At 41.6% G+C, this 12,604-nt stretch overlaps 1 protein-coding gene across 1 annotated transcript in view; it reads right to left on the bottom strand.

The window, feature by feature from the left end:
* The window catches only part of alk (ALK receptor tyrosine kinase), a 711,395-nt gene that overhangs the window by 22,141 nt on the left and 676,650 nt on the right, over window positions 1-12,604 (bottom strand). The window lies entirely within an intron of this gene.

Below are 12,604 nucleotides of genomic sequence, written 5' to 3'. Positions count from 1 at the left end.
CACCACTATGTCAGTGTCACTGCAGTGCTGAGAATGATCCACCACCTAAATAATACCTGCTCTGTGGTGGTCATGTGGAGGTCCTGATCATTGAAGAACAGGGTAAAAGCAGGCCAATAAAAGCATGCAGAGAAACAGATGGACTACAGTCAGTAATTGTAGAACTACAAAGTGCTTCTATATGTTAGTAGAAGTTTAATAATTGTTAATTGAAGTTTTCCAACTTACATCCAAGACGTATGGATGATGGTTAGGGAAAGGTAGCACTTATTATGACTACTCAATCTTCTCTTTTTCTCTCTTATTTAATGGTCAGTAAGCCCCACATTGTACATCTCATTTAGGATCACATGCTACAAGTGAGGATTTTGATTTACGACTGATGGAAAAGACAGTAAGAGATTACAAGTGGATCAAAGACGTAGTTTGCAGGCAGACTTGACATAGATGGTGACAACATGGCTGAGCGTAGGTGTTAGAAGCAGCTGGACAAGGAGGTTCCTTGGCAACAAGGGTAAGATGTTGATTGATAGGGACTCTATAGCAAGGAAAGGTTAGATAGGTTAATGCCACTGTAATGTCCAATGTTTTCTCGATGTGAATGCGTTGGACATTAATAGGCAGCTGTTATTATTGTGGAGGAGAAAAATGATCCCTTTTGTTACTGTTCAGGCAGGCAGAAATCAGTAAAAAATAAAGCCATGGTCTAGTAGACTTGATTTTAAATACAAAGCTAAATTATGTGTGCTTTTCTAATACAATAGCTACAAAAATCATGTCCTTGTTTTGGCCAAGGCTTTAATTCTACAACCCCAAATCAGAAAAAGTTGGGACAGTATGGAAAATGCAAATAATAATAATAAATAAAAAAAACACAGAGTTTCTTACATTTACTTTGACTTTTATTTGATTGCACAGGATGAACCTGAGATATTTCATCTTTTGTCTGATCAACTTCATTTAATTTATTAATAAACATCCATTCCTGCATTTCAGGCCTGCAACACATTTCAAAAAAAGTTGGGACAGTAAAGTATTTACCACTTTGTAATGCTGCCATTCCTTTTTACCACAGTTTTAGCACAGAGGAGACGAAGTGATTTAGTGTTTCAGTTTTTATTTTGTCTCATTCCTGCAAACACGTCTTAAGATGTGCAACAGTACGGGGTCGTCGTTGTTGCAAAACTGTGTTAAACTAACCAGGCAAGCCAGTCCAGTACCTGTACCCTCTTCTTCCGCAGCCATGCCTTTGTAATGTGTGCAGCATGTGGTTTTGCATTGTCCTGTTGAAAAATGCATGGACGTCCCTGGAAAAGATGACGTCTTGAAGGCAGCATATGTTGCTCTAAGATCTCAATGTACTTTTCTGCATTAATGCTGCCATCACAGAAGTGTAAATGACCTTTGCCAAGGTCCAGAGCACACGGCGTTTATTTTTTTTCCAAAAAAGACCTGGAATGCTGATTCATCTGACCACGATACACGTTTTCACTGTGTGATGGTCCATCCTAAATCCCTCAGAGCCCAGAGAAGTTGCCGTCGCTTCTGGACATGGTTAACATAAGGCTTCTTTTTTTGCACAGTAAAGTTTTAAGTGGCATTTGTGCATGTAACTCTGTATTGTAGTGCCTGATAAAGGTTTGCCAAAGTAATCCCTCACCCATGTAGTTATATCAGCTATAACTGGCGGTTCTTGATGCAGTGCCGTCTGAGGAATCGAAGATCACGGGCGTTCAGCTTAAGCTTGCACACTTGGCCTTTATGCACTGAAATTCCTCCCGATTCCTTGAATGGTTTAATGATGTTATGCACTGTAGAGGGAGAAATATGCAAATCCCTTCCCATCTTTATTTGAGGTACACTGTTTGTAAACATTTCAATAATTTTCTCACACATTTGTTGACAAACTGGAGATCCTCTGATCATCTTTGTTAATCAAAGACTCAGCCTTTCCTGGATGCTGCTTTTGTACCAAACCATGATTACAATCACCTGTTGACATTTTTCACCTCATTACTAGCCCTAAATTTCCCCTGTCCCAACTTTTTTTGGAATGTGAATATCTTGGGTTCAAACTGTCTGCAGTGAAATAAAAGTCAAAGTAAATGTAAGAAACACTGCATTGTTATTTTATTTGCCTTTTCCATACTGTCCCAACTTTTTCTGATTTGGGGTCGTACAAAAACGACTGCTTACATTCTAATCCTAAAAGATCATCTGAGTTGTCTGACGATATTAAACAGTACCTATTTGACCAACCGTGTTCATGTCACTGCTCACACAATGTAACAGACGTTTGTTTACATATATGACTGATAAGAACAAGGGTACGGATGTCAATGGTTCTAATGCCGACATCCTATCCTGTTAAGATGTCATGCTCTTGTACCTCCTGCAGTCCACCTGCACAAGTCGAGTTCATACACTAATGGACGCTGTGTACGGAGGGTCACACCCCCATCAGCATTATTCCTCAGCCCTATGCAGGCGCCATCAGTCAGCCAGCAGTTGTACCAGTTATGAGGACCTATGATCCGACTCTCTACCCTCTAAGCCTAAACAACAGTCAATCGTTGTTTATGCTGCCGCTCAACCCAGTCGGAAAGGTAGAGTCGAGATTCGATGCGATGCATTCAGAACCCCAACTCTGGTGCACTAGCGTACTTTACCGCTGCGCCACCTGAGCTAGTCCACTGGTTTTTGATCACATAACTGTTTCTTTTGCCAGGCTATTCTTAACCCAGCAGTGATGTTTAAAGCAGTCGCCCAGCTGTACTAATAACAAGGAGGGGTGTCGCCATTCAGGTGGCACAGCGGTAAAAAAACACGCTGCAACCGGAGCTGGATCTCGAGTACGTCGTATCGAATCCAGCTCTGCCTTACCGACCGAGGCTGAGCGGCTATATGAACAACGATTGGCCTGTTGTTCAGATGGGCTGGACTAAGGTCGGAAGTGGGTCTCTCTCTGTCAGAATGGTGCAGTTACGATCTCTGCTGGCTGATTAGAGGCGCCTACACAGAGATGAGGAAAGAGTGCTCTTAGGGTGTGTCTCTCCGCACGCAACGCTAGGTGGCGCAACATTTGTCAATGTGTGGGTGGCAAGATGCATACGGCTTGCTGCTCATGTGTCGGAGGGGATGTGGGTTAGCTTCGATGTCCTTGGTCAGGGCAGGGATCGGCAGAGGCAGAGAGGAAGCGTGATGCAAATTGGGCAATTGGACGCGCTAAAGGGGGAGAAAAAGGGGAGAAAATGCATAAAAAAAGGAGGGGTGTCCACATACTTTGGCCTTAGTGTTTATTAAAATGCTACATAGTAGGGTGCTCAGGTGGCGCAGAAGTAAAACACTCTAGCGCACCAGAGCTGACATTTCGAACACGCGCCTACATGAACACCGATTGGCTGTTGTTCACACAGGGTGGGAAGCTGGACCAGGGTTCCTCATAACTGATCCAAATATGACCTCTGCTTGCTGATTGGTGACGCCTGCACACTGCAGAGTCGAGGAATAATGTGTTGATCAGGGTGCGGCTCTCCATACACAAAGCTGATCCGCATATGAACTCGCCTGGTGCAGGTGAAAAGATGCAATCGGTACTGCGCACGTGTCGGAGGGCGCTCCTCACTCAGCAGTGGAGGGTTGTATCGATAGAGGTGAAGCGTAATGCAATCAGGGTAATTGATACGACTAGATTAGGGAGAAAATTGAGGGAAAATTGCAAAAAAAAAAAAAAGCTACCTAGTAAAGAGGGATTCATTTCAGAGGAAGAATCTAATTGTGGTTTGTTCTTAAATAATGGAACCCATTACAAGTTAGGAGGAAATTATTTAGCCTTTATTTAGCAGGGCAACTTTCATATGTGCTACATCAGGGAGAGAGGTCAGGACATTTGTCATTTATAGTTTTGCTACGCCTTTTTTAATTTACATTAATTTCTGTTTATTTGTGTTGTCCCATTCAGATACAGCCCATTTGCAGATTTCGCTGCATGCACCACCCCCATAATGGCCAAGAAAGAACACAGGCCGTCACAAGCCTCTAACACCACTGTGTGCAGTGGTTGATTTTTACACCATCAGAGAAACATGCTTTGCTCTCTGTATTTCTCTGTTGCTTTTTCTGAAGCAGCAAGGAGGTGATTCCTTTTGGGCCTTTCCTCCTATAGACACAACAATGATATCTGTAAAGCACCCAACCTGGTCACTGGCAATGCTGGGACTCAAACCCAAGTCTATGCATTAGTAAGCTATTGCATTAGATTAGTTGTACCACCCAGGTGTCCACAATCGTATTTATTATTTCCAGACATCCCAAGTCTCCCGGAAGTTCCGGGAGTCTCCCGCATATACATAGCGGCTCCCTGATGCCCGCAAGTCAGATAAAATCTCCCGGAATCTAGAACGAGCGGCCAAGAGCGACACAAACGTGCACGCAGGCGACACAGGCGTATTAAATCCGTTATCTGATATACAATCTAGTGCACTATGTAGGGAACATAAATCCGTGATCTGATATACAATCTAGTGCACTCTGTAGGGAACATAAACCAATTGTCTAATTCACTATCTAGTGCACAACGTAGGGAACATAAATTCATATCTAAACTACTATCTACGTAGTGAACTATGTAGGGAACATAAATCCGTTAACTAATACGCTACCTAAAGCATTATGTAAGAAACAAAAGTCTATTATCTAGTACATTATCTAGTGCACTAAGTAAGGAACATAAATTTATTATCTTTCACACTATCTAGTGCACTATGTAGTACACATTAATGTGTTTGTGACGCGAACAGTTAGCTTAGTAGCTCAGTTAGCAGCTCCTAAAAGTTCTGGGTGTGTGCGAGAGGTTTTTTAGCTTTTTTTTTTTTTGGGGGGGTTTGGGGGGTCGGGGTCGAGGTCCGGGTCCGGGGATACCCCCTGAAATGAGTTTTGGGATGTCTGTATTTCATTATTTTATTATTTGTCATTTGCTCCCAACCACCCTCCCCTTGCGCCTCTACAAATAATAAAAATAATAACATAATAGACCACTGAAGTCGTGTCGTCATTTTGTAGTCCACGCCCATATTTGGTAACCCGGGTCTAAGAGAAAATTTGAATGGGAAAAATTAATTCGAAAATTGCCTCTCTTGCATCCTGTAGTCATAAAAATTTTTCCAAAGCTGTTAAGTTTTGTTTTATGGAGATTCTTCTGTCTATTATCACTGGATCCTCTGAATTATGAAATCGTTAAAGAGTCAAAATATGAATATTGCTACATGTAAGCTTATGCTAATGCACTGAATTGACGTCACTGGACTGGAAGCCTCTTAAATAACCGCACGAAGCAGCGCGATTCACCAGTGTAACAGTGGAGTGATATTTACTAGTTTTAGTTTATATTTTTAGTAGCTAGCCACATTAAAGTAGAAAGCAAGGATGACCTGCACTGAGGCAACACTGCTCAACATGACCTGACTGAAAGTGGTTTTCACCTCTTTTAATACTTTTAATGTAATCATCCTTGAAAAAGGAGGACATACTACGAAGCGATGTGACCACCATAGTACGCCTTGCTTGGTGTATTTCAGTGACGTCTAATTAATGCGCAGTAGGATTAGCTTTCGTGTAGCATTATTAGTATTACGACCCTTTAACAACCTCGTAATTCCGAGGATCCAGTGATGTACAGGAGAAAAATGTACATAGGACAAAACGTATAGGGTTCTGAACATGTTTATTTAGCACAGGATGCGTTAGAGCCGATTTTTTGAAAACCCCATTCATTTTTGCCATAGGAAATCGGGCTTAGACCCGGGTCTCCAAATATGGGCATAACGAGGACTACAGAATGACACACGACTTCAGTGGTCTATAAATACAATTGTGGACATCTGGGTGGTACAACTAATCTAATGCAATAGCTTACTAATGCAGAGACTTGGGTTTGAGTTCCAGCATCGCCAGTAAGCAGGTTGGGTGCTTTACAAATATCATTGTTGTGTCTGTAGGAGGAAAAGGCCACATCTTTTCAGCCTTTTGGAATCTCAGAGCTGCATTGTGTTCAGAGAGACACGCTAAGCTCTCCAGACCATCCTTTTCTATCATAGGTGGCTCGACCAGACAGCAGAGGCTGCCCTGCACAATGGTACTCCTGCAATGAATTTACAACCTTTTCTCCTCCTATTCAGGCACAGACACACTTGCTTGCGAGTGCACATCTGGCCAGTCTACAGAACAGCTGAAACGTGAATGGTTCAGATTTCAGATCCCAGTAGTAATGGGTTAGCGAACTACAATACTACATCACTCGAGCGATCGATACTACATGATTAAAGGATTTCACAAAGTGTGCACCTTCTAGTGTTTACTACTGGGTGTTTGCTACCTACATTTTGGTCTGACACGTTCACACAGTCATGGACAATTTTGTATCTCCAATTCACCTCACTTGCTGTGGGAGGAAACCGGAGCTCCCAGAGGAAACCCACACAGACACGTGGAGAACATGCAAACTCCACACAGAAAGGACCCAGACCGCCCACCTGGGGATCGAACCCAGGACGCTCTTGTTGTGAGGCGACAGTGCTACCCACTGAGCCACCGTGCCGCCCACTTACAGTGTGATGTAACATAAAACAGGCGTTTACGTGTTCATTTTAGGCTGTTTGCACCAGTCTCTGAGAAAGCACAATGCAGCTTTTAATCACTAAATGATTGGATTGTTTCAAGTGCAGTTTGTGTACCAATGCGACACACAATGCCATGGTATTACATGGTATAACACCATGGAAATGCTACAGCTGTGCTCTGATGATATTCCCATAGTGGAGGTCCTGTGGTAATCATTTTTGCAATAATAGAAAGACAGCATTCTAAAGGAAGGCTGGCAGGTCGTACATCACAACAGATGAGCAACAGTCAAAGACTGTACTGTATAGCTGACGAAACGTCAACTGCATATTACATATAGGTACTGCTGAGCAGATTAGTTTTGCTAGTCCTAAGAACTCTGAGCACATCAACTGCTACATAAAATTAACTGTAAGATTTGGGATTTTCATATCAACTGTAAGACTAAAGCATGATTGTTTTACTTGCATGTCTGGCACATTCACAATGTGGCAATAAGTCATTTTGTAATGATTTATAATATACCAACTGATCAAAACATTGTGGATTAAGATCACCAGGTCTGTCTGAAAACCTAGCGCGCTCTCTACATAAACAGCATTTTATGTCATACTACACACGCTCACGAGAAGAAGGCTGTCTAAAATCTTAGATACGTTAAAGGCTAAAATGCTGCCTACTAAGGTGCCTCAATTCTAAGTGATAATCTGACTGAATGACGAGGGAGCATCCGATGCTTCCTTAGCAGTGAAGGCAATCCCTAATTCATTTTTAATTGGTATAAATGTGTACAAGTGTTATTTATTTGCAAATCCGGGCTCAACAGTGACAATTTAACAGTACACAGAGAAAGATTAACTGTTAGCTGGCATGCTAGTGGGTTGTGTCACCTAAGCCCATTGGTTTGAACAGCCTGAGGCTAACCGAGTTAGCGTAGTAAGCAAAAACTGCGGAATAGAATAGACGTAATCACTGTCTAAGTAGTGCATCTAAATAATTTACCCTACAACTGTAATCTCTTATTAAAACGCTCTCTACTAAGGCAGCAAGACAGCTCACTAGGTTTTTAGACAGACCACTATACACCAATCAGGCATAACATTATGACCACCTTTCTGATATTGTGCTGCCAAAACAGCCCTGCAACTGCGATACACTGTGTATCCTGACACCTTTCTATCAGAACCAGCATTAACTTCTTCAGCAATTTGAGCTACAGTAGCTCGTCTGTTGGATCGGACCACACCTCAATCGGCCATCCTGCGCTCCACACGTGCATCTATGAGCCTTGGTCGCCCATGACCCTGTCGCGGGTTTACCACTGTTCCCTTCTTGGACGACTTTTGATAGATACTGACCACTGCAGACCGGGAACACACCACAAGAGCTGCAGTTTTGGAGATGCTCTGACCCACCCTTGTCAAACTCTCAAATCCTTACGCTTGATCATTTTTCCTGCTTCTAACACATCAACTTTGAGGATAAAATGTTCACCTTTATAAATCCCACCAACTAACAGGTGTCGTGATGAAGAGATAATCAGTGTTATTCACTTTACCTGTCAGTGGTCATAATGTTATGCCTAGTCGGTGTATATATGCTTGGAAAAACTACAGCTGGACACCACATCCATGCCAACAAACTGAAAGCTTCAGGTCTTGCATTTGTAGCTGCTAGAAATGACCAGAACTTTGACTGGAACATAATGAAACATTACTGATTCCAGAAGTGGCAACTCTGAGACTGTTGCTTCAGTTTTTTACATTATGGGAAAAAAAAAGTATTTTTCACTTTCTCTTTTATCTCTGAAGCTGGAAAAATCAGCTTTAACAGAGCAGTTCAATAGAAAATCAAATTTAAAACCACATTGTGTTCATGAATAGTTTAAATTTGTCTCAGATTATATAATCACATGAATCTTTTGACTAGAAATGACTATGAGAACGAATGTCCCAATTCGCTTACATGGACATATTAATTGAATTACATACAGAGCCATGCTCAGAAATGACAAAAAGAGAACAGTACACGCATTAAGCACTTTATTAAATACATTATTTCATAAGCTAGATCTACTATGTAGATTGTAGCCAATCTGTTGCTCTCTTTACTTTGACAACCCCCTGTACCTGTGCCATGTAGCAATAACTGAGGTCCCCCGACAGGACCCCCACTGACAAAATGTTGTTTGAGTTGTGGACCATTCTCAGCACTGCATTAAAACTAGCATGGTGATGACATTCTGTGAGTTGTACTTGTGTATCAGGTGCAGCAGTATTGTTGAGATTTTTAAACACCTCAATGCCAATGCTGGGAGGAGAATGGTGCTCCAACCAAAATATAAAGCCATCAGCAACCTGTGATCAGAAAGTGTCCACTGAGGGAAAATACATTAGGTGAGGGTATGTGTTCCTAACAAAGAGTCCTGTTATTTCAGTAACAAAAACAAATCCCAACAACACTGCTGTACCTGATACTCACATACCAGAATAATAGACACTATAACATTACCATGTTAGTTTTGTTGCAGTGCTGAGAATGGTTTGTCATACGATCAGTGGGGATACTATGGGAATTCCTTTTGATTGTTAAATAGGGTACAGGGGTGTATCACTAAACCCCTCAACACTTCTCGCATTTGTTTTCGTGACAAAGCATAGTTTGAGAGACCAGACTTACTCGTCTGAGATTCCTTCTGATGTTGGATCGTGTAGTGTGCGACCCCCTATCGCCAATCAGTCATGTAGTGTAAAAATCACAACGACTTAAAAGACTCCCGATTACAAGAGATCCAGTTGTGTAGTGTGAACTGTACAGCGATCTGAACAACTGGAAAGTCGTGTAGTGTGAACTTGGCATTAAAGTCGACGTGTGCGTGCGTACTGCTTTTGTGCAGGCTGTGCCGTTGGTTCCTATGGAGTGTGGCGGTGCTGCTTAACTTGTCACCGTGCTTCCTTAAGCAGACTTTTGACGCATTGGACTCAACTTTTTTTGTGAGGTTTTATTGATTTTTATTTTTTTATTGATTTTCAACTGTTTTTTAAATTGTATTTTAGTGTTTTTATATTATATTTGTGTTATTTTTAGTTTATAAGTGTCAAAAACAACCCCATTGTTTTACATAAGCCTAAAATATGTGCAGTTCCACGGGACCATGAAATGCAATAACAGGTTTTCCATACATTCTTTGTTTGTTTGTCTAATTCTTAACGCCATGTCAGCTGCAATGGCTATTATCAAGGCTAACTAATAAATTATGAAAACATCAAGGTGGTGGGTTCATTCCCCCCCATGTACGTATGGTGGTTACGAGTGTTTTTGTGACTGAGGGTCTAACTTATATGGTGTTTGTAATTGCAAGTGATTACAAAAATTTAAGCAGTTTTTTGGGGGGTACTGATGTGAAGAATTCCTTGTAGTTGTTTGTACTGTAGAATTGCGTTCTGATGGTGTTCATTTGTTGGCATGAGTAGAAGTTTGATAGAAGTTCAAACTTGATTTACAGAGGGGGCAAGTGGGGGCCTGGTCTCCTTTCAGCAGGTGTGTATGGGTCAGTTTGGTGTGTCCTATGCGGCATCTTGTGTATATACATTGTTCCCATCGTTTCTTGGGGTATTGAGCTTTATCAGCGATTATGGTAGAATGGATCTCGTATAGTTTGTTGTTGGTATGCGTTTCCCATTCTCTTTGCAAAACGTCTGCGGTGTATGCTTTTATGGCTGGTTTGAGATCATATGGTGGGGTAAGGACATTGTTGGAGTAGGGACGTTACAGCTTGCTTTGCTGTCAAGTCTGCTTTTTCATTTCCTTTAAGGCCGCAGTGTCCAGGGATCCAGCAGAACTTGATGTCATGGCCACAGCTTTTCAGTTGCTTTAGTTTTTGGGTCCTTATACATCCTTATGGAAAAATATACCCTAAAACTCAACGTCTTTTGAACTCAGCGCCACTCCCAGAACCAGCTGACGTCAAGTTTCAAGGTACCACTGTGACAGACTACAATCAGTAATTGTAAAAGTAAACGGTTTGGTTTACTGGTCTACTTACGTTTGGTGGGTGTATGATACTGTGTACATACCAGATAAATGTACCTTATAAAGTGCATGGTGAGTGTAGGCACATTGCATGGGCTGCTGGTTCATGTTTTAAAATACAGTGTCATGTAAAACAGGTCAAACCAAAATGCCAGAGAGCGAGCGAGCAATCAAGCAAGAAGGAAAGCAAACAAGAAAGACAGACAGACAAAAAAAAAGAAAGCAAATTGAAGCAAATAAATAAATAAATCAACCGATGCCCTGGGCTAAAAAGTAGAAGAATAAATTGGGTCATGGTCACTGCTCCAAGCAACTGTGGCTAATTTGCAACACTTGGCAAGCAAAACAAAACCAGGCATCACTAATTGCCCAGACCTTGGTGAATCAAACAGAATATGTAAAAAGGCACATTTTCAAATTGTGCACACTTTTTTGCTTAGACTTTTTACTTTTTGTTTGCATATGAATGATGAAAAATGCAATATGGTGTCTGTTTATGTGCATGACATTTACATCAAACATTTAGGCTCATATGTTAGTTTCTACCATAACAAAATACAGATTCAGTTACGTGAAATAAAGTAATTGAAATCTAGCATTAAGTAAAGGGTTAAATTGCCATTGTTAAGGCTCTGGGACTCCAATGAACCACAGTGAGAGCCATTATTTAAAAATCAGTTGGTTCTGGGAGTGGCGTTGAGTTTAAAAGGCGTTGAGTTTTAAGGTATTCTCTCCCATAAGGATGTATGGGAAGCCTGTTAATGTGTTCTATTATCCTGTGGAACTGCTTATACATCGATCAGCCATAACATTAAAACCACCTCCTTGTTTCTACACACATTGTCCATTTTATCAGCTCCACTTACCATATAGAAGCACCTTTCAGTTCTACAATTACTGACTGTAGTCCATGTGTTTCTCTGCATACATTTTAGCCTGCTTTCATGCTGGTTAGGACCATTGAAGGACCACCACAGGACAACTACAGAGCAGGTATTATTTAGGTGGTGGATCATTCTCAGCACTGCAGTGACACTGACATGGTGGTGGTGTGTTAGTGTGTGTTGTGCTGGTATAAGTGGATCAGACACAGCAGCGCTAATGGAGTTTTTAAACACCTCACTGTCACTGCTGGACTGAGAATAGTCCACCAACCAAAAATATCCAGCCAACAGCGCCCCATGGGCAGCATCCTGTGACCACTGATAAAGGTCAAGAAGATGACCAACTCAAACAGCGACGATGAGCGATCGTTTCTGACTTTACATCTACAAGGTGGACCAACTAGGTAGGAGTGTCTAATAGAGTGGACAGTGAGTGGACACAGTATTTAAAAACTCCAGCAGTGCTGCTGTGTCTGATCCACTCATACCAGCACAACACACACTAACATACCACCACCATGTCAGTGTCAATGCAGTGCTGAGAATGATCCACCACTTAAATAATACCTGCTCTGTGGTGGTCATGTGGGGGTCCTGACCATTGAAGAACAGGGTGAAAGCAGGCTAAAAATGTATGTAGAGAAACAGATGGACTACAGTCAGTAATTGTAGAACTACAAAGTGCTTCTATATGGTAAGTGGAGCTGAAAAAATGGATAGTGAGTGTAGAAACAAAGAGGTGGTTTTAATGTTATGGCTGATCAGTGTATATATATATATATATATATATATATATATATATTTATATTTATATACACTGCAAGTGGCTGTTAGCACTGTAGACCAACCATGCCAGGTTAGTACAAGCCAGTCAGTGCAGTCCGGGCTATGTGCATATACACCAGGGTCAGCACTGTTCTCTCCATGGACTCAGTCGGGGAGGACATACGCATGGCCACAACACAAGAGCAACACAGTAAAATCTGGAAGCAAAGCAGTTTGTGCGTCTCGCCTCCACATTAAGCAGATTGATGATTGGACTGTACATGTAGCATAAATGAGCTGTAATT

This window comes from Trichomycterus rosablanca, chromosome 13, assembly GCF_030014385.1.
Source record: "Trichomycterus rosablanca isolate fTriRos1 chromosome 13, fTriRos1.hap1, whole genome shotgun sequence".
In the NCBI taxonomy this organism is placed as follows: Eukaryota; Metazoa; Chordata; class Actinopteri; order Siluriformes; family Trichomycteridae; genus Trichomycterus; species Trichomycterus rosablanca.
The sequence above is the reverse complement of the archived record's forward strand: the minus strand, read 5'-3'. Positions and strand labels throughout refer to the sequence as shown.